This window comes from Aquila chrysaetos, chromosome 12 (genome assembly GCF_900496995.4).
Source record: "Aquila chrysaetos chrysaetos chromosome 12, bAquChr1.4, whole genome shotgun sequence".
Taxonomy (NCBI): domain Eukaryota; kingdom Metazoa; phylum Chordata; class Aves; order Accipitriformes; family Accipitridae; genus Aquila; species Aquila chrysaetos.
This window is the reverse complement of record NC_044015.1, coordinates 42118981-42139527: the sequence shown is the minus strand read 5'-3', so window position 1 is coordinate 42139527 and position 20547 is coordinate 42118981. Positions and strand designations below refer to the sequence as shown.

At 48.9% G+C, this 20547-nt stretch overlaps 1 long non-coding RNA gene across 1 annotated transcript; it reads right to left on the bottom strand.

Moving 5' to 3' along the window:
- Positions 1–482: 482 nt before the first annotated feature.
- LOC115349178 lies at positions 483–17634 on the bottom strand. The gene is made up of 3 exons (XR_003926018.1): positions 17530–17634; positions 15542–15679; positions 483–1004 (listed from the first exon to the last, which is right to left on the bottom strand). It is a non-coding gene; the product is annotated as an uncharacterized LOC115349178 (long non-coding RNA).
- Positions 17635–20547: the final 2913 nt, after the last annotated feature.

Sequence of the window (20547 nt, the reverse complement as noted above, 5' to 3'; positions counted from 1 at the left end):
GCCCCGCTCCCCCGAGACCCTTATGAACCCCCATAGCCCAGCACCCCACCTCCCCAGCACCACGGATCCCGGCCTGCCCTTTGCTGTGTGCTCAGGAGACCACCTCTCCTCCACCCCAGCACCACCAAAACCCATCATCGTGACGGGGCTTCGTTTGTGGGCTGTGTTCCTTGTTGAAGAGAAACAGGGATTATCTTTAACGAGCCTGCTGGAGGATCACGAGTCACGCCAAATGTGGCTAATTCAGTTTGTTAAACAAATCCAGCTGAAGATGTGCCAATATTTGCTCAATATTGATAAAATAAACGTTTTAAAGTGAAAAGTACATTTATGCAATTGTTTTATGGAGACATTTTAATCAGAACACCGGAGCAGGTCCCCAGGCAGGCTGTGACGTCCCCATCATTGGGGATGCTGAAGCCTGCCTGGCAGCCCGGCTCCAGGAGACCCTGCTCGCCCCAGCCCTCCTGATGGTTCTCGCTTGGACACGTTTTCCTTCGCTACCCCTCGCCCAAGACCTCGAAGGCGCACGGGGAGGGTCCGTCGGCTGCAGCCGGTCCGACGGGGCAGCCAGCGCCGCAGCCAAAACGCTCTGCCGCGTGAGCCCAAAGCCGTACCCCTAAACCCGCAGCAAAGTTCCTCGACAGAAGTGACGGGCATCCGCGCTTCCGAAGCGCGGACACAGATTTTCCAGCCCAGCTAGGGAAATCCCAGCAGGTATCCCACCTCCCCTGCAGACACCCAGAGCCACAGCTTTTATACTGCAAAAAGTGAAAGTTTTCACCGTGAAAGCTTTTATATGCCCTGAGTAGTGAGTAAGTTGGGTGGCAAGTGGCTCTGGCATTAGAGTCCGGTCGCAAAGCCTGTCCGAAATGCAAGCGCGGAGGCAGCTGCTCGGTGCTGAGCTCCCTGCAGCCGCGGGCTCCCGCTCAGCGCTGACCCGTAGCACCGGCATCAGTACGGGCTTTCGGGCTGTCGGCACGTACCCGGGCCTCTGGAGAGTTCTGCAGGGGTATGGAAACGATATAAATTAGAGAAACAGAACAGCTCTTTAAACGCGGGTAATTTGATGAATAATAGCCCCTTGGAGGAGTATAAAATAGCAGTAATTCATAGTAGTGAAAATTATTTTCTGTTAAAGGGAGGTGCAGTAAGGAACGTAACACAGCCAGGGAAAACACAACATAAAATACGGCCTAAGCCATAACAACCGCCAGTGCATCCGCCACCCCCAAAACTGCCCAGCACCTTTTTTCCACTCCATTCCTAACCATGGCTCCGTGTGCCTCTCGCCTGCGGTGTCCAGGGCTGCGGGAGGTGTTTCACTGCCTTTCACTGCAGCATTGCCAGGGCGCACGGGCAGATTCCTGGGATTTCAGCGGCGCTGCGGTGCATGTGAGGGCAACGCTTGGGCTGCTCCACATGGTAAAGTAATTACATGATTACAGCTGGATCTGCGAGATCCTGAGCGGGATGATACCTGAAAACCCCGTTCTCTAATCTTTTCAACTCAAACCAGGCGCATTACAAAGGCATGTTTTAAATAATTGCTTTGCTTCAGCAGCCATGGGAGCAGTGAATTCTTCAGCACTTTACACTAGTTTTGGTGCACATGCCACACCAAGTTTGACTACATCATCTTAGCTGGAATATGTGAAGACAAGCAGGCAGGCAATAAATATACATTATTGCTCTACGAAACAAGATAAACGTCTCTAGAAATATATACGTGGCCTTTAACAAAAGTTAGCATCCACACCATGTGAAGCACATGGTAATTATTTTGTACATGTTAAGAATACCTCTCTCTTTATTCCATCTATTTTATCCTGCTTCTCCCACCACTATTTTTATAGGCCCTAATGATCATTTGAAAATAGGAGTTTGTGTTAGAAACAAGAAGAATTTTCAACATAGCAACACGGAAAGGTATAGGATAAACATGCTGCTCCATGGAGATTAAGTGTGGAGGACTGTCTAGACAGCTAAATTCCTATGGATTTCATTTATCAGGTCCATCATGTCAAGATCTCTTTTGTTTCCAAACAAGGTCTGGCAAAACCTTCACCCCACTGCAGCGCCCAGCCTCTCCCCTCAGCTCTGCAGCCTCGTCTGCTCGGCGAGCGGGATCCTCTCGTCCTCCACCTCCGAAAGCCGCCGGGCAGGTTTAGGGTAAGGCGTGCAAGTGCTGATACCCGCTGTGCCGTTCGTTCAGCATCCCTGCCTCACAGCGTTCGGTCATCAGCCACTGAAACCAGAGGCTGGTTCGCCCTGACCCGTAGGACACACGTGGGGTTTATCACGGCAGCGTTCCAGCCTGGCAAAAGTCCTTCCCAGGAAATCACATTTCACTGCTCTCCAGTTGTAGCTCCTCAGAGTGTGTTTCCATTGCAGTGTGTAAACTTCTTTCTTTCAAATTTATGTAAAATAATTGAGGAAGTTGTTCCTTCGAGTCCCAACTGTCAAGAGATGAACAAAAGCCCATGATTTATGTGCAGTCTTATGTCCACCACATTACCAAATTTTGAGAGACTGGCACAAGGTTAGCTCAGCCTTCTGCAAAGCTGAGCAGTAATACCGTATTCATAACCTCATCATATTTATTTAAACTTTTCAATTAAGGAATCCTGGGAGTAGGGTTATGGTAACCTGCCCCCCCAACCCAGGGCACCAGCCTGGGCGAAGGGGAGCTGTCTCTGTGTCTGACACTCGCAGAAACCTCCAAAGATGCTGGCAGGACAGCTTAGCACCCTGACCTAAAGCATGCAGGGTTTTCTAGCTGCCAACCAAGACTGAAATACTGAAGCCCCTCGGCTTGCCGATTGCAGACCCTCAGCTTGCCTACTGCAGCATGCAGGCAGCCTCTTCGCTGGCAGAGCGCGCACCCACGTGGAGCGGGTTACGGCATCACAATCTCAAACTCTGTGCTGTATTCAGCAGTGGAAACCTTGGGAAAATGTCAGCAAACTAAGGATTTGACTCTGAGCCTTGTCTATTAAAAATTACCGCTAGTCTGCAGTGCTAGGGATCAATCAACGAGTCCATAAAGAATTAGTAATAAATTAACTAGTTTGTTATTTGCCCATAAAACAAGGGTGTTTACAGAGATAGAGATGATTTATTGGGCCATGACAGCGTCCCATCTTTTTAATGAGCAGCTACTTAATAACTCTTTATGGTCTGCTTATAAAAGCAGCGAAAAGTGTAATACTGTAGCACTATAAGAACAGTATTGCTGCTGTAGTCTAGGGATGATCTTGGCAACTCCCTTCATATCTACACAAGTCAATTCTAAAAAGACTGATCGAAGAAAGAAAAAGATCAAGCAAAGGAAAAGCCCCACTGTTAGTTGCACTAAAAAAATTCTCACACACAAACCAAACAAAAAAACTCCGTTGTATTTGACCTGAAAGAGAAGCTGGACAAACCAAAGTCACCTAAAACTGATATTTCCACATATTCCATTAGCAAAATTACTACTGTTTGTAGAGATGCACTGGCACAGGAGGATACAGGAGCATCTTTGTACCTGCAGCAGCCAGCCAGATCGGTAGCCTGAACGCCCGGTGCTAGCTGGAGCGGGTGCATGTGGCCACATAGACCCGGGAATCCAGAGCAGAGCCAAACTGCGTATGTGAGGTTTCATGCAAATGGGGAAAAAAAGGAAAATGTCCTTCTTCTTTTCCCAAAGTAAATTAAAATAAACACATCTGAATTCTCTCCCGAGGGTCTCAGGGAAGAGCTGAGAAGGGACCTTTTCAATATTACCATAAAAACCACCTGCAAAGTGTCACCAACCGTCCCAAGAGAATCTCTGCTGTGAGGGGCTTGACTCCATCAGCTCCCTCTGCTCGTCCCTGCCGGTTCCCACGCCACCGACACCTCCGGCTCGCTGTTCTATTGCAGCACTGCCTGGTCCTGCAGCCGAGCTCTGAAGCGACGGGCTCTGAAAAGCCCCAGCAATCACAGCGGCATTTTGGGTACATCCCTGGGGTCCTCCGTGCTGCAGGAGGAATTCAGGTCTGGGCTAGATACAAGCCTTTTCCGTACTGCTCCTCACCTCTCGCTTTTGCACTCCCAGGTCCCGCTGGCTGCAGGACCACTGCGAGCCCTTTCTCCCATCCAACATCTGAAATTCCTTCCCGCAGCCAACATCTCCGGAATAAAATCTTGCTGCTATAGCAACAAAGCCATGATAAACAGATTATCCCATCTTGAAGCAAGCTATATATCACCCGAATTCTGCTGTGGTGCTCCTCCCTCCGAGGCCCCCGCTCTCTCCCCTTCCTCTAAAAGAGATGGGCTTATGTGCTTCCAGCTGCAGGGGCAGAAGTAGTCGGGAGATGACCACTTGGCTGGATGATGAATATCATTGCTTTCCTTTTCACAACTTTGAACTTCTACATAGCTTTCACGCTAAAAAGTCAAGTAAAGCTCCCAACTCCAGCCTGCCAGCTTTGCAACACGCTGGCTTGCTGCCAAATCACAGGATCTCTGTCTTGCTGTCTCTGCGTGGTCACATGCAGCTAATGCCAACTGTCCGTGACAATTAATATTTGTATTAATTACCATGTTGTTTTTTGATGCAGCAGAGATGCAGAAAAGTAGAGTTAAATCATACTCTTGTAGAAAATCTGCACAGGGGAGCAGGAACATCCTGTTTTCACTATTATGAGATGATAATATTAAACAGGATGTAATTATGTCCTTATTAGTTATGGTCATACACGTTTATTTGTGGGATTAAATATCTCTCCTCAAACCACAGAACTCGATCTACTCTAAAAAAACCCCCAAAGGACAGTTTTCCCCTCTGAAATTAAGAAGTTTTCCCTCTGAAAAGTGCCAAAGAGTTAATAAAATCCACTGATAACCAAAGAAGCAAAACTACTGACGGGATCTCAAGTGCCACGGCTGCGGCACGGTGGGGACGGCTGGGAAATGACGGCACTTTCCTCCCTAGCCCAGCCGAGGGGTCGGCTGGGCCGTTGGCAGGGGTGCCATCACCGCCGCCTTCTGCTCGCTGCCGGGGTGAACGCTCTCCACTGCTTCCCCGAACCCCTTTGCTCCGGTCTGCTAGACCTTCACCGGGAGGAAGGAGTAAAGCCAAAAGGAGGAGAAAAACAACTGTCACGGGAGGATAAATCGGGATGCCAGAAGGTCTGAAGCCTACCTTCGCCCTGAGCTCATCCTCTGTGCAGCCCAGCCGCAGAGCTCGCCGGGACCAGTAGCAACCGCGGCTGATGGACGTGCAGCCACGGGGGCTGTGAGCCAGGTAGGCTCGGGCTGTGCACAGAGCCACTGGCCTTACTCCCATTTTCCCCTGACATTCCTTTTTCCGTCACTTCATCCGTCCACGAATAGCTGCTGCGCGCGCGATCCGGGTGGATGGCTCTCCTCTGCTCGGCAGCGGAGCACCGGCAGGTCCCTGTCAGACTCACCCGAAGGCTCACGTGCGGGGAACCGCACCATGAGGGCAGTCGCACCCACCACCTGAAACGGTATCTCTCTTCAGAGCCTAAAATATTCTTTATTTTCTGGTCTGCCTTTTTTTAATGGAGGAGGAAAGCTTCACTACCTTCCTCCTCATTTATTATGGGCATTAAGTTAAACAAAGTTAAATTCAATCTAATTAATATCAATATTGTAGCGAGCCAGGCTAATCTAATTAGTGTTGACATTTAATATATTTTCTGCAAGCTGTGCTGAGAATGAGCTTCTTGCTTTCCATCACCGAGTCTAGAAAGAAGAGATAGCGTTTTCTTCCAGTTGAGGAATCAGTACCGAGTATGAAGAAGGAAAGGCCCGGGGCATTAAGTGCCGGCCCCCTCGGCTCCCCCTGCGCCCCGTCGGTGTGCGCAAGCGATGCTGCGGGAGCTGCGAGGGCTCGGCCACCCGGGCAGGGCTGGTGAGTGTTCTTGGAAAGCAGCAACGCTAACACAGGACTCAGCCGCCCGCACACAACTCAGTGCACGCCGAAAGCCCCGCTGTCAGAAACAAAACGTTCGTGCTAAAGCTTTGGCTGAGCTGGCAGGGCTTCTCCCCGCAGTATTCCCGGTGGGGTCTCCCTGAGGGACCGGTACCTCCGGGCAGGTCACGGCGACGCGACCCTGCCACGGCACAACATCCACCGGGATGCAATTTTCCCGCGGAGCCGCCCCGCTCCGCACCAGGGAGGGAGGACCTGGGGGGGCATGGTTCCCCTCTCCGGGTACCCAGGCACCGGGCTCGGCGAGCACGGTCAGAGGCACCGAAACGCGGAGGAACCACGAGCGGTGGAGCTGGTTCTGCCGCCCCGGCGCTGCTGCCGGGCACGGGGGAGCGATGGGACCCCCCAGCCCGGGGCCAGCGGGGTGGGGAATGCCCCCAGCACCACACATGCATTTACTGGGCAGCAAGCGTTCATTTGAGAAGCGGATACCATTTCTAATGGGTTGCAAATGGGTATGGTTCACAGCAAAAGCGTTCCTCAACTCCCTGTTCCCTGGGCAATCCATTTCCATGCACAGTTTTATTTCGTTAGTCCCTTAGAGACACAGAGAAGAAAGAAATCTCCACAAGCAATCACCTTTATGAAGTACGTCCTCCTCCTCATGGCGTTCTCAAACATCCATCAAACACAGCGGGAAAAGCTGACGCGAGAGACTGATGTGCAACCTGAAGCGTCCCTCCCTCTACACCTCCCGGCCATCTGCTCCCACAGGGAGGCTTGGAGCATGACGGCTCATTAACAAGCCAAGATGTCGTTGGATTCACTTTTGTTAGTGTTAGCTGATTGCAAAAATGCAGGGTTAGCAAGCTGCATGGGTTACTATACACAATAGTCAATGCAAAGTAAATAAAATAAATCCAAGATTCCTACATGCAGCTGTCATGATGAACACAAAGAACTCAGCATTAAGTGCTATAAAAGGAGTTTCATCCTTAATTACTGCAATAGAGTCATGGTCCGCACATCAGGTTAGTCTTACAAGTAATAAAATCTGCTGGACACTGATACTGTAACTCAACTGGGCAGAAAAAATTATTCACTGGTTATATGAAGAGAGCAGGCATGAACTGCCAGAGGTCAGAGAAAGGCATTTCGAGCAGAATCGCACCATATTTTTGTTCTAGCAATAGCAGCAAGTTAAACATGATTCGGTATTATTCAGAACATAATTCCCTTTTTGTTTCGGACCCAGCAGCAAATAAATAATCTCATTTCATGTCAAGAGCTTGTAGAGACAATGTAATGAAAACTACACTGTTACCAACTCCAAAAGTTCAAAAGAAAGACATATTCCTCCTCCCAAATCATGAGACACATCTTTTCTTTACAAGATCTCACGTTTTTTTGGCTAGACTACCTTTATTCAGCCTTTGATTCCTGAGGCTACTTACCACACCCTGGCTCGTGCCCAGGAACATTACTATTTTACCATGGGAAACAGCCTTACCAGCAATAGCAGTACTTGCAATAGCAGTAATAGTCGTTAACTTGCTCCTACCCTAACTGATCTCAGGTCTACAAGCCCATTTTCAAGCAACTTCGTTTTGTACCTCAGCCCCCTCTTTTTGCCCCGAACAGCCACCAGTGTACTCACTCCTTGACCGCAGCCCTGGGCACCGCTCTCCCAGCCGTAGGAGGAGGACTCAGCACACATTGGAGGAGCAACCAGAAGACTTTGAGACAGCGAGAGCCTTGGCCGCCATGGTCCAGCCTCCGTGGTGCGAGAAGGGTCGGCCAAACCCTCTTCAAGGGCCTGGCACAAAGCACGTCTGAGGCTGGGCTCGTCTTACGCTCTCCCTTGTCCCTCAGCCCCAAATGACTACTTTTTCCAGCTGTTGCGGCTGGCAAGAAGCAAGAAAATGGAGCAGCCAAAGAGCATTTTCCCAACAGTGGTCAGAAGGCACGAACCAGATGATGCAGCTGGCTCTGGGGGTGCCTGGAGTTTACAGCCTCTCTTAACATCTCGCTACTACACACTTAAAATACATAACATTTTCTACTGAGTCTCTTCAACTTTTATGGCCAGAAGAAGGTGGGTTTGTGGTGTTTTTTCTCCCTCCCTCCTAGTGATAAGAAGCCATTCCCTATAGCTGTTTCACGCACTGCGGTCTGGCAGTGCCTTCACCAGCAGCTGCACTCTTTTTGTGGTCTTTTCTTTTGTGGTCCGATTTATAAGAATTTTATACATAATGAAGGTCAATAAATGAGGCATATAGTCATCTGGCACAGAATTAAAGTCAATACATTTCACTGCTCCCCTTGTTGCAAAGAGGGAAGGACCAACCATGTGCATGATTGCGTGGAGCCTCAGGCTCCTCATAGAATCCTAGAATGGTTTGGGTTGGAAGGGACCTTAAAGGTCATCTAGTTCCAACCCCCCTGCCATGGGCAGGGACACCTTCCACTAGACCAGGTTGCCCAAAGCCCCGTCCAACCTGTCCTTGGACACTTCCAACCCTACCCGGCTCTCAGGCTGGTGCGGACGCAGGGAGGGCCGGCTGGGAGCTGTGACTCCTCCACGGGCTCCTCACACCCCCCGGCCACCCAAACCTCGCTCGGCCCTTCTCGTGGGTGACTGCGCCCATGCTGCCCGTGGGACGGCTCTCCTGGGCTTCCCACTAAATTGCGTCTGATTTTCCACATTTCTTTTGAGGTGTGGCATTCAGAACCGGATACGGTATTTTAGCCGAAATCTTACCAGCATCGTGGAAAATAGAAAACAGTCCAAATTCCCAAGTAAAACTTGACTTTTTGCAGAGTTGCTTGTTCCTGTTCAGTACGTGGTCCTCCGGACTGCGGCATACAGCTCTGCTGTCTGCCAAGTTATTGCCCATCTAGCACTGATGTATTTGACTTTTTTTCTGCTAAAGCCTTAATTTCATCTGACTGATGGGCTTTGACTGGACCGTCTCCAACTTTTCAAGATCATTTTAGGCCTGATCCTGTCAAATGCAATGACTGCAGTTCCTTCCAGCTCAAAGTTATCACAAACGTCTTCTGTTCTTCACTTTGTCCTGTAGAATGGTCATCAGCATTGAAGCAACTACTGAAAACAGTAATTGGGGCATGCCTGAGACCGACCCCACCTGAAACCTGTGATAGCAATCACAAAAACTTTTTTTTCTTTGTAGCTTTTTCACTACTATCTTCCCCTGATGCAAATTCTTTTTTTTTTTTTTTTCATGTTTTCTTCATGAAAACCCAGAAGAGAATCAACCGCCTGACTACAGCACATAAACATCCTCCGCTACCTTTCCCTGCCGGCTGCCTTTCCTGCTGTTGACCATATCTGTTCTGACATCTCGTCTCCTTTCGTTTTCTTCCCATGGTAGCCTAGATTAAATTCACAGCACATCTCTGAACTCCTCTCCAACCAGAGACCGCCAGATCCACCAGATCATCTCCACATCAACCTCTGTGCCCATTTCTGTGGCTCTTTTCTCAAGAACTGAGGACAACCCCACCATCCCGTTGGTAATTAAGACCCAGAACCTGATTTGTACTTTCCCCCCGATACGCGTGTCCCCAGTGACATGGAGAGATGCTCGGAGCGTGAGGTATGAGAGGGTGAGGTCAAGTTGCTCAAAGTCACAAGCCAAATGACACAGCTCCCTCTGCCCTGCAGTGTGTGTGCTGCAACCAGCTGCTCCTGCCGACTAGTCTGGGCTGTAAAAAGATGTCAAAATCTGCAGGAAACCTCCTGACAAGCTTTCAGAGCCAGATACAGAGAAGTGGTGGAAGTTCTGGAGTTACGTAAATATTTTTGTTATATGGTTAAACACAACCACTTTATCCTTCCTCAGCACTGCAATAAAAAGCACATTTTAAATAAACAGCGTTTCAAAAGGATGTTTTGGTTTTGCATGCTTTACACCTTTTTTCATTCACTGGAATATATTCTGGCTGTAAGTACTACAGGTGAGACCCCCCAGCTCCGTTAGTTACATCTGGAAAACACGTCATGTTTTTCCAAATCCTTTGATTCGGGACTTAGCTTTTGGTTTAAACTATAAAAATAACCATTTGTGAAAAAGACACTATAACTTCTTGCTCCATGTTTTTTCCTGGTGCACATTGCTCACGTAGCAGGAGTCCCCCCTGGAGCACGGCTGCCGTCCCCGGCTGTGGGGTCGGCTCCGGCTGGGAGCCCGGCTGGGATCCCCCCGCCTCGGGCACGGAGCCTCCTCCTGATGGCCTTGGCAGGTTGACATTAATGGAGATGATTAAATTACAGAGAGTAAATTGGTTACTTGAGGAAATAGACTTTTTTCCATTAAGGAGACATTCCCAAACCGCCACAGATTTCTGAAAGTCTATTTATTTTCAGTAAGCAGATGCAAAATAATTTGCAAACAAATCTCAGCCCTGCGTATGTTTGCAGGCTGTTCAGCACTGTTTCGGTCAGGCAGTTTCGCCTTGATCCAACGTACTGTGCGCTGCTCAGTCAAAGCTTTGCACGGAATATTAATATAGATGGTTTCATACTTGTGTAGTGAGCAATAAACACTCTAGTTTACACGTGAGCACAGCTGAGTCTTTGTGTGCAACACAGTCACATCCCAGCACGGCAAAGATAAAAATAGTTAACGTGAATGTTCCCCAGGCGCAACTAATAAGGGTTATGGACAGAGGAATAAATATTATGCTCAGCCCAAGTACACTTTGCTAACCCCGTGTTCCTCTTCTCTGACCAAATCCTACCAAATCTGATTAAAACAAAGTCGGCCGTTTTTGCAACACAAACCCATGAAAGAGGGGTTGGCTTTCCCAGCCCCTCTCCTGGAAGAAACGGGGATTTGCACCTTAGAAAGGACCAGGATTTAAGCTATTTTGCACATCACTGCGTGGCAGGGGACAGAAAAGGGCTGGTGTTGGGAAGCCTTTGCTATAAAGTGTGCTGCAGATCTGCAGGAGGCTTGGAATGAAAACCTGAATAGCTTTAATAAATCTGATGAGTTGATTTCAGTTAAAAAGAACTTATTACAAGAGGCCTTATTTTCTTATTAGGACGTTTGAGCAGCCCCTATTAAAAGATTAGAAAATATTGAGCTTTGTAGAGCTTCTTAAACGCACTGTTTAGAATATTCCTGTTTAAAATTATTTCTGTTTAAATACTTCTGCCTAAAAACGACGTTACTAGTATTAGATATCTGTGGCCAAATTTCGGACCTCAGGTTTGAGAAGCCCTGAGACCTTCCCGGGGTGGTGGGGGCCACGGCCATGGAAAACACAGCTTGGTTTGTAGAAAATGCTTTCATTCCCCTGAAACACAAAGAAGAAAAATCACTTCAATATTCCTTAATTTGCTAATACTTGTAATCTGCTGCAGCCCAGACCAAACCCAAGAGAGCTGCCAAGAACAAATAACTACCGTTTCCATAGATTAGGAGATGAATCATTCATGTTATTTTTAGCAGGTCATTAAGGGCTGGCAGCGAAATTTGCAAGCTGACTTGTGGGGCTTTTGATTTGTGTTAGCATAACCTTTTAAAGAAAACATAAACTGGGATTTAGAACAAAGGAAATTGAAAGACTGGAAATAATATCTCTAAGTTTTAAAATGACAGTGAGAGATTAAAATAAATAGACTTCATGTGAGTCTCCTACTCACTCACAGCTCTCTCATTTAAACATAATGTAGCTCAACAAATACAAGCGAGAGGTTTTATATAAAAGATGCTAGGGTAAGGATTTCTTTGACCCCGCAAATATTTACACGCCCCGGGTAGGGATGCTGCAGCCGCTGGGAAAAGCTGGGTCCCCGCGGGGCACCACGATCAGATCAAGAGGGAGTTTTCCTCCTCGCCCGCCTGGTTTGCGAGCAGGGAAGCTCCTTTTGGTTTCGGGGGTGCATCAGGGCACCTCAGAGGAGCCGCTGGGTCAGGGCGCAGGAGCTGGGTCTGCAGCGAGCGGGCTCCCTAGCGTGCGGGGGCCGGAGAGCTTTTCACCCATCAGTGGAGCGAAGCTTCCTAAAGTGTGTGTTTAACAGAGAAACAACAAGCTGCAGATTAAATACCCAGCTTTTAACAGCTACTTCTCTTTTACCGTGCTATTGGCAGTACGGTGGGAGCTGTGCTCAGAAGGAAATCCAGGGAATATCCCGTGAACTGTCTGAAAACTAAACGCAGCTGGAATGATCCCAGAGAGTCGCCCGCATGCCCGGGGCGGGCAGAGCACCTTCCAGCTGGCCGGCTCTTAACGGCAGCTACCCAAAGACCCGGCGGGCGGACCGCAGCTCGCGTGCCCCCGCCACGGCCGTACACCCCGGGCAGCCGAATTTCTGCCATAGCCCGCATCTGCCAGAGCAAGTCGGAGACTGGACTTGCACATACCTTCCCAAATGTGGAGGCGTTTTTTGCAGGCGGGATCCCAAACATGGCTTTGACAGGGTGCTAGCCATCAGCCATCAGCTTTCCTATATTTCACTGTAAAATGTGCTTAATCCCTAGTGTTAACAGCGGGCTTGTCACGCTGGTGTTTGTCAGCTGCACCGGCTGCAGATTGATGTATAGGGGCATCACCTCCAGTGGAGCATCCCCATCCATCTTACGGAGCCTTACGTATTCCCTCGCCAGAATCAATGAGCCGAGGAGGCCCACAAGACTGCCGCGCTCATCCTCGTGAGCGATTTAATACCGCATCATTTAAGATGCTATTGCTGTGGCCGTCCTGAGCCATCGTTAGGCAGCACAACCCATCCGTCGGTAGGAAGAGCTGCCCGCTCGTGCACAACCAGAATGAGCAGAACACGAGCAAGGAGAGGTGCCGCTGCTCGGGTCGGGGTTACCCCTGCGGCAAGGAGGGCACGGTGCTGGGGTGTCCCTGCAAACAGAGCACCTCGCACCGTGTGTCACCCCCCCGGGGACACCCCGCTGCTGGCCTGGCCACTGCTGGGAGCAGGAAAGTGGCCCCGGGGTCGGGGTTCCCTTCGGCAGGAGCTGCTGTTGCTACCAAACCTCGCGCGGGATGGAAATACAGTCAGGAAAACAGGTGAGCAGGCAAAGGGGACCTGTGCGGGCTGCACCGTAGGGGAGTCTCGCATTTCAGGGAAAGAACGGCTGACGGATCATAGGAGGCATGAAACCCCTCACCCTCTGGCTGGCCACCCACCCCGACTTTTTAGCAGCTCCAAAATACAACTACGAAAGGACCTTCGCTTCCACACCGGGCTCGGCTGCTCGCAGGAGCCCGGGAAGGACTAAATCTGGCTCCAGCTTATCAGGTCCCGCAGCAGTCGTCAAATTAAAGGGCTCTGGTTCGAGCCTCAAAGGCAGAAAGGATGCTCTGCCGCGGCGGCTGCACTCTCAGAGAGGTAAATGAGAGCACACGATGTGCAGGGAGATTGCAGGAGACAGGTTTTGAAGAGATGAAGATCGTGTCTTTGCTGAAGGGGGAAATTTGGTGTCAAAAAGGATCAGTGCTCAAGAAGGTGGTAAAAAGCGATGTACCTGAATATCTGAGGGGAGAGGAGAGCTGCTGCCTCATTATCTGCTTCACAGCCTCCTAATAGAAAGCCCCATCTCCTTTATTAACGGGATCAATAAAACTCATTTCTCAATAGGTAATGAAATAGTACGTGTCCACTTACAGTAATGCAGATAATTGATGAAATCAGCTCTCGTCCTCCCCTGCGTGTCCCCTCAGACCTCATTATTAGGTTCCCAGCACAGACACATCCATACATGGATGGCTCGTGTGAACAATACTCTGCCGAAAATAATGGAGCAGATGGCACTGTTCCTGACAGCCGGGGCGACACTCCCTGTTAGAAGGAACAGATGTACGGCTGGACAAACACTGTCCTCAGATGGGACGGTAGCAGATGTCTAGGGACGTGGAGAGCTGTTCTAACTCTGTGGACGGGGGACATATGAAATGCATGGCACCAGTCGTCTGTGCTAAAAATCCTGCAATGGTTTTGTTCGGATTTTTCTTTGAAGAATGGGTTTAATATGGAGTAAATTGAATGTAACCTTTGCTGTAAATGGAGGCATTTGTTTCTTTGAGTCTCAGGGGGAGTTTTCATTAATTATACTGGGCCCAATGGCCAAGTTGGCAAGAAATGTGTTTCCAAGGAAAAAAAGCAAGCCAAAGATAAGCTTCAGTATGGTTTTCATATACCATAGAAAAAAATAACATATTTCCGCATCAGGGGTTAACAGTGAATCTTGCCACCTGAAATGCATCTCTGAAAATTACAGGCACCGCGGGCAAGCCGCCTGCCGAGAGCAGAGGTGGGACCGAGTTCTAACAGGGACGTGCTGCTGCTGCAGGACGGCAGTGCCCGACACGGACCGGACTCAGTTCACTCCTGCTTGGGGTCCCCCCAAACCCACCAAAATGCACCAAGGTGCCAAAGCCTTCCTCCTCCCAGGTGGCCTGCCCACAGCCTGCAGCTCCCGTCCAGCCCAGTCCAGAGCCTGGGGCAGAAAAGTCCCTTTCCCAGCGAGGGCTGTCCAGATTTCTCTTTCCTCCCTAGCAATGCTGAGGTTGAACTGAGTCCCACCAAGTGCTTCGTGGTCCTCCACCTTCTGGTTTGCTCCTTCAAGGACTGGGGCTGCCAGGGCAGGGATCCGGTGGCACCAGTTTGCTGGGAAATGGAAGGACTCCTGCTGGAGACGTGCCCAGGGCTCCTGGGGAAGAGCTTCAGCAGAAGCTGCTGGAGAAATCCGTGCTGGACATAGGCAGCAGTGCTGTTAGCGCAGAGCTGTGGTGGTTCGCAATGACATCGCTTCAGCTAAAGCTTCAGTGAATTATTTTCAGCCTTGAAGCCCTCACGTAAGATTTGATGCTAGGAACCGAAGCTATTTCAAAGCAAGCCTTTGGAAAAAGCAACAGCATCAATGAAAACCCACGTGTGAAGGAGGACACCAGCCCACTTCTCCAAGTTCAGGCATTTCTGGAAGGAAGGCAGGGAGAAAAGAAGAAAAGGAGAGCAGTTCTGAGTTAGTCACGAAGCTCATTCATTAGCTTAAGTGTTCTTGTGAGGTTGCAACACGGGAGGCATCAGCGACATGGCCATACTGGGGGGTCTGCAAAGAGAATTAGGCAGAAGGATGGGCTCTGGGACCTGGGTCAGTAAGAACTTGCCGTGCAGTTGTTATTTCATGGAAGCGGTGAACATAAAAGGATATTATCACCAAGCCAAACCTACTGCAGACCTCAGGCTGCCAGTCAGAACATCCCCCTATGGGAAATATGAGTCCAAGCAGACAATGTGCTATCTAAAAAGCAACAAGATAAAATAAAGTTCAATAAGCCAAATACTTGGAATCTGGGGAAATTTTTAGGATTTGGGACATCTGATTGCTTTTGCTTTTATTTTTATTATTCTCTGTCTTTGCTTCATGTTCACTCTCTTTTCTATTTTGCCTACAAGCAGAAGTATCTTAATTTGACTTTCTGAGATACTTCTCGCTTCAGACAAATATTTGTTTTGATATCTCAAATGGTAGCTTTTCTAAATTTTAAATCTAAACTTCCCACTTCCCCATCTTAACATGTTGCTGAAACTAGCTCTGAACTTGCTGCTTGGATGAAATCACTTACCAAAAGCAGGCGTACCGATGCTGAAATGAAGTCTGGGAACAGAAAACATTACTGGTGGCTGGAACTGATCTGTTTCTGCTCTCCTCTATGTGTCCAAGCGAGAGAATTCCTTTTACGTTCATCTGTCCTCATGAAAGCCTAGAAGAGGAGAGGAGATAAATGATTAACATAATCTAAATATAAAGATTTTCTTCATTCTTAGAGCCTTTGTGACACACTCTCTTGGGAAATATTCCCAACTGAAATGGAATTTCACTCCGTTCTTCACAGATCTCGTATTGCTCTTGTGAAACACATGAAGCCTTTGAAAGTCAGTAATTATGATGTCAATAATTGTGCCATGGTGAGAACATCACAGGCATCTTGGAAATACAGGCAGACATGGAAATATTAAAAAAACCACCTAACTATTAAACTTCCCTACGCAAACTCTGCAGCTGATCTGGATGAAGGTCCACTGGGGTGAAATGTATGTCTATATATTAACTGGCGCAGCGGCCCTGCTCCAGCGGCGGGTGCTGACCTGCAGACCAGCTGAAGACTCTGCCAAAAATCCCCTTCCCATCTTGCAGTCAGGCACTGTAATTTCTAGCAGGTAAAGGAGTACCTCGCGTGCTTGGGAAAGGAAATGCAATTTGTAGAACTGCCTATAAAATTGAGGTTGTCCAAATCAATGAGTTACCTAAAGAAGGGAAAACGCAAACACTTAAAGGGCTTGGCTACCCAGTGCGTCGGTGGTTTTTGAAAGGCAGCCATCAGACCATAAAATTCCTTATCAGCGTTCTAGTATCTGGTTCCTCTTAATCTCAATTTTTTAAGCATCGGACTTGGGAAAAGGCAGGGATTTCCAGCTCCAGCCCATCGTGGTGCCGTGGCGGCTGTCGGCTCCAGCCCGGTCCTGCCGGCAGGACTTCCAGCCCCCATCACTCTCCCGCTTCACGGCTTTGAGCCGCTGGAAAAGGCGAAGCCGAGGCCAGCTTCATGCGGTATTTTCAGTGCTGCTGGTTTGCCAAGAAATATCCGCCCTCGCTGAGAATTTGTGAGACCTGGATCGAGACCTGGACTGTTCTTCGCTCTCTTGGCAGGACCGAGCGCAGGTCCCGACCCCTCTGCCTTACCCCAGGGCAGCAGCACCGCGGGCTTGGGGGGCGAAGAGATGCCGGTACGGCAGAGAGAGAGACGTGCAAATAGCTCACACGCTCAGAACCAATAAATATGTGATGAAAGGCTTTGCACGCGATCGGCTGGTGGAACTGACCTAAACTTCTCATTAAATGAGATTCGCAGCTGGGCTATAAATCAGGGAGGGGAGCTGCGGAGCAGAGTGGATATTCCCACTCCTTATACGGGACCCCGGAGGATCCCATCCAGCTCATCTGCCAAAGGATGAATTCAGGATGAAATTGCCACTGGCAGCATGATCGTCTCAGCTATATATAGGGGTCTCCAGAGTGAGGGTTTTGCAAATCTAAATAAACTGATCACGGACAGTTACTTGAAGAAGTTAAGAAAAATGTATGTCTGAGAAACCAGATGGGATTTGGTCTTGAATGCAGAAGACAATCTGAACTAAGTACTGTTGTACCTTAAATAAACATTACTGCCACTAAGAACTGCAACACATTTTCTAAGAATAAAAAGCAGTTTAGGCTTGGATTTACAGATTATCCTCAGAAATGTAAGTATCTGATTTCTCAGGGAATTAGCAATCTTAATTTTCTTGTGCTCCTCTGAAAAATCACAGATTCTGGATCCAACAAATACTTCTATGTACTTTAGAAATACATTCAAATAAATGTCTAGTATTAATAATTGTAGGGATGATAAATGAGGAAAAAAACCAGAATTTTCTATGAAGGAGGGCTGGTAATTTAAGAATTAATTCTGTGCTGACGCAGCACTGCACTGAAGCTGTGCTGAGCATTATCTGAGACATGCATCTTGCTGGTGCCCTGACAAACCTTCTCAACACCTCCGAGGAGTCACACCTTCAGCATCTCTGCTACCCCAGACTCGCTTCGGTAGGTGGGTTTGTGCTGGACCTGAGAGGATCAGGACCCAGGAGGGGAGCACAGGCGGGATCTTCCCACAGCAGCCCATTTTAGCGCTAGTCAAAAAAGTAGGGGGAAAATGCATATTTTTTTAATTCCATTCAAAAAATTAACACAGCATTCCCTCGGGACAGGGGACAAAAATGAGCCTTATTTGTGGACACCTCCGCATTAGTATAGCTTCAAGTTTTCCCACTTGTCACATCCAACTAAAAAGCTGTTCAGACTTAATTTATTAACAAACAGCCTTGACATTTAGTCACGATACAGGTGAAATTCTAGCCATGCACTCCAGTTTCTTCATTAATTCTAGACACTAATGTAGACTTAGGGTTTTTAGGCTTTTTAAGAGCAGCTTGCTCAGCATTCCACGTGCAAGAAATTTACCTGAAATTTCTATTGACCGACCTAATTAAAGGCGAGAGGAAATGGTTGCAGAATCCTTTGTGATTTCTGAAAGAGACCAATATCTACAGTCATTAATTCATATTCACTCTCTCAAATACTGCACTTCGATCAACAAATGAATTTTCCTTGTTAATAGATCAAATACTCTCAATTAGTAAGTGTTGCTAATCGGATTTTTTCTTCCTGTAAAGAGCAGGACCGCACTGCAAGGGTGCAGCACCTTTAATTGTGTGCAACCCAGGCTTTGGAGTGATGGACTCTGATTTGTTTCTCATGCACGACTGGGAGAGGGCTCGGCGCTGCAGGGTCCCGACGAGTCAGGAGTCCCCGTGCTTAAGTCTCATAAAGTCTCTTCCCCATTTTGCAAAAAATATATGTTCTTGTTTCCGTTTCCTGCAACCTGTGTCAGAGAGACGAGAGCGTCGCTCGCCCTTAGAGCAGGGGAAAATGAGTTGGGGGGAGCCCGGGGCTGCGGGGAGGGCTGGCGGGGAGCCGGCTGCTTTCATGGCAGCGATGGAGAGGCAGACGCCTGCTCCCGCTCCACGGGGACATAAAAAGCCCCGAGTCATTGGACTTTTTTCAGAGAATGGTGTCAGGCTCAAAACATCTCTTTTTTCATCAAATCTTTCCCTTTCTTTCCAGTTCTGTCCTCGGCAATGCCTTGACAGCCCCAACCTGAACCGGAAAACTTTCACCAAGAAAGTCAGCGTTTCCACTGAACGCGCTTTCCCTCTGAGGAAGCGTCACTCTTGGGCAAGAAATAAACAGCCAGGGCGTTCTTCCCTCCCGAGGCGAGGAGGGGAAGCTCCCTGAGCTCTCTGCCTCTCGGGGTGCAGAGCAGCCCCCAGAAAAGGCACGAAGGTTTGGCGAGCCGAAGCCAATGCCCTCGTTGGTGCGGCTCAGGGAGAGCGGTGCCAGACACTCTGCAAACACCTGTGTAAACAAACACACGGGGAGGAAAGGCAGGCAGGTACACAGCCTTTTGGTTTAATAAAGCAGGAGTATGATATACTAGGTGAAAAACGTGTTACGCAATAGAGGAAAAATAAACTTTCATAGTTGTTCATAGGGATAAAAACCGAAGGCTGAAAGCTTTGGGAGAAAAATCTTTCAATCCCTCTCCCTGCCCCGCCATCCCAGGGACCGAGCCGGTGGGATGGGGATGCATCTCCAACCCCAGCAACTGCCCAGAGCAACCTGGGTGTCTGCGGAGACCGAGGTGCCCTCACCTCTGCACGAGCTGAGCAGAGGGAGACTGGGGGAACCCAGAGACACGGGTTTGGCCACGGTGAGGCTGCCAGGGCAAGAGCCGTGGCTCTGTTCCCATTTTACAACACCTGGCTTTTTAGCAAGCCATGAGAGACTCAGTATTTTCCTAATGGAAGATGATAAAAGGGAGGAACAAAAATTGCATTTGTAAGTCGGCTACCACACACGATAGCAGGTAAAAAAATTATGAAGCACTTATCAGGCTCAAACTCAGTTTAGTGTTTCACAAAGACGTGCCTGCAATTGTTAGGAAGCCATACTAACACAAGAGTGCATCTGCTTTGCTGGAGTTAATGCCTTTGAGTCCACTAAATCCATAAATATGCAGGATACTGAGCTGCCATTTCCCAGCTCGTGCTCTGACACGGAACCTACAGCAGCAGGAAAAGATGAAGCATCTTCATATTTCTGTGTTCATGGTCAGTGGTGACAGCAGGGGCCAGTCTGCAAATCTGCAAAATGGGTGAGTGTCTGCTGAAATGGAAAGTATGCATGGTATCGCTTGACATTTTCAATATATACAAGTTTATCTAATTATGACAAATAGCAGATTTCAATTACAGCAACTTTCCTGTAAGTAAAAGCTGGAAGTTTCTAAGAACTGTTCTGACTAATGTGGTACAGCTCTTGGCTGTGCTACGGCTGGAAAACAAAAAAGCCCTTCATCAAATGGTTGCAACTGCGACTGCAGCCGATAAATGCCAAAAAAACCTCAAGTTAGGGCAATCTGAGGCTGGGAGAGAGCGCGGGAGGTGCTGACTCTTGCACTTGCTGCAAAACCTCCCGCGGAGGATGTCACTGCTCACCCGGTCCCACGCTGCTCCGCAGCTCCCGCGGCGTGCCCTGGCTGCTCCTGGCATCCTCCCCGGGTGATTCGGGATGGAGGAACCCACACGTTCCCTTCCCCAAATACCCCTCCTGGCTGCAGAGAGAGCGGTTCGCAGCCACATCTACCTTCGGCGCAAGGCAGTCGATTGGTACGGGAAGAGCAGCACCTCCTCTCCTTCGCGATGGTAAAAATGTCAGAAAACAGCCAGATGGGGATCACTATTGTATATGGCTTAAAATGACATTCTAGCCCAAAGTTTTTCAGCAGAAGTTGCACAGGTGGCATTTTATTTCAGCACAGGCCGCTCACTCTTTATAGCCAAGCCCAGGAAAGAGCAAACGAACCGTGCCCCGCCCCCGCCAGCAGTGCCAGGGCCGAGGGGAAGGTGGGCACAGCCCCACAGCCGGCAAGGCAGCAGCATCACCTGCGGCAAAACCGAAGCGATCTCC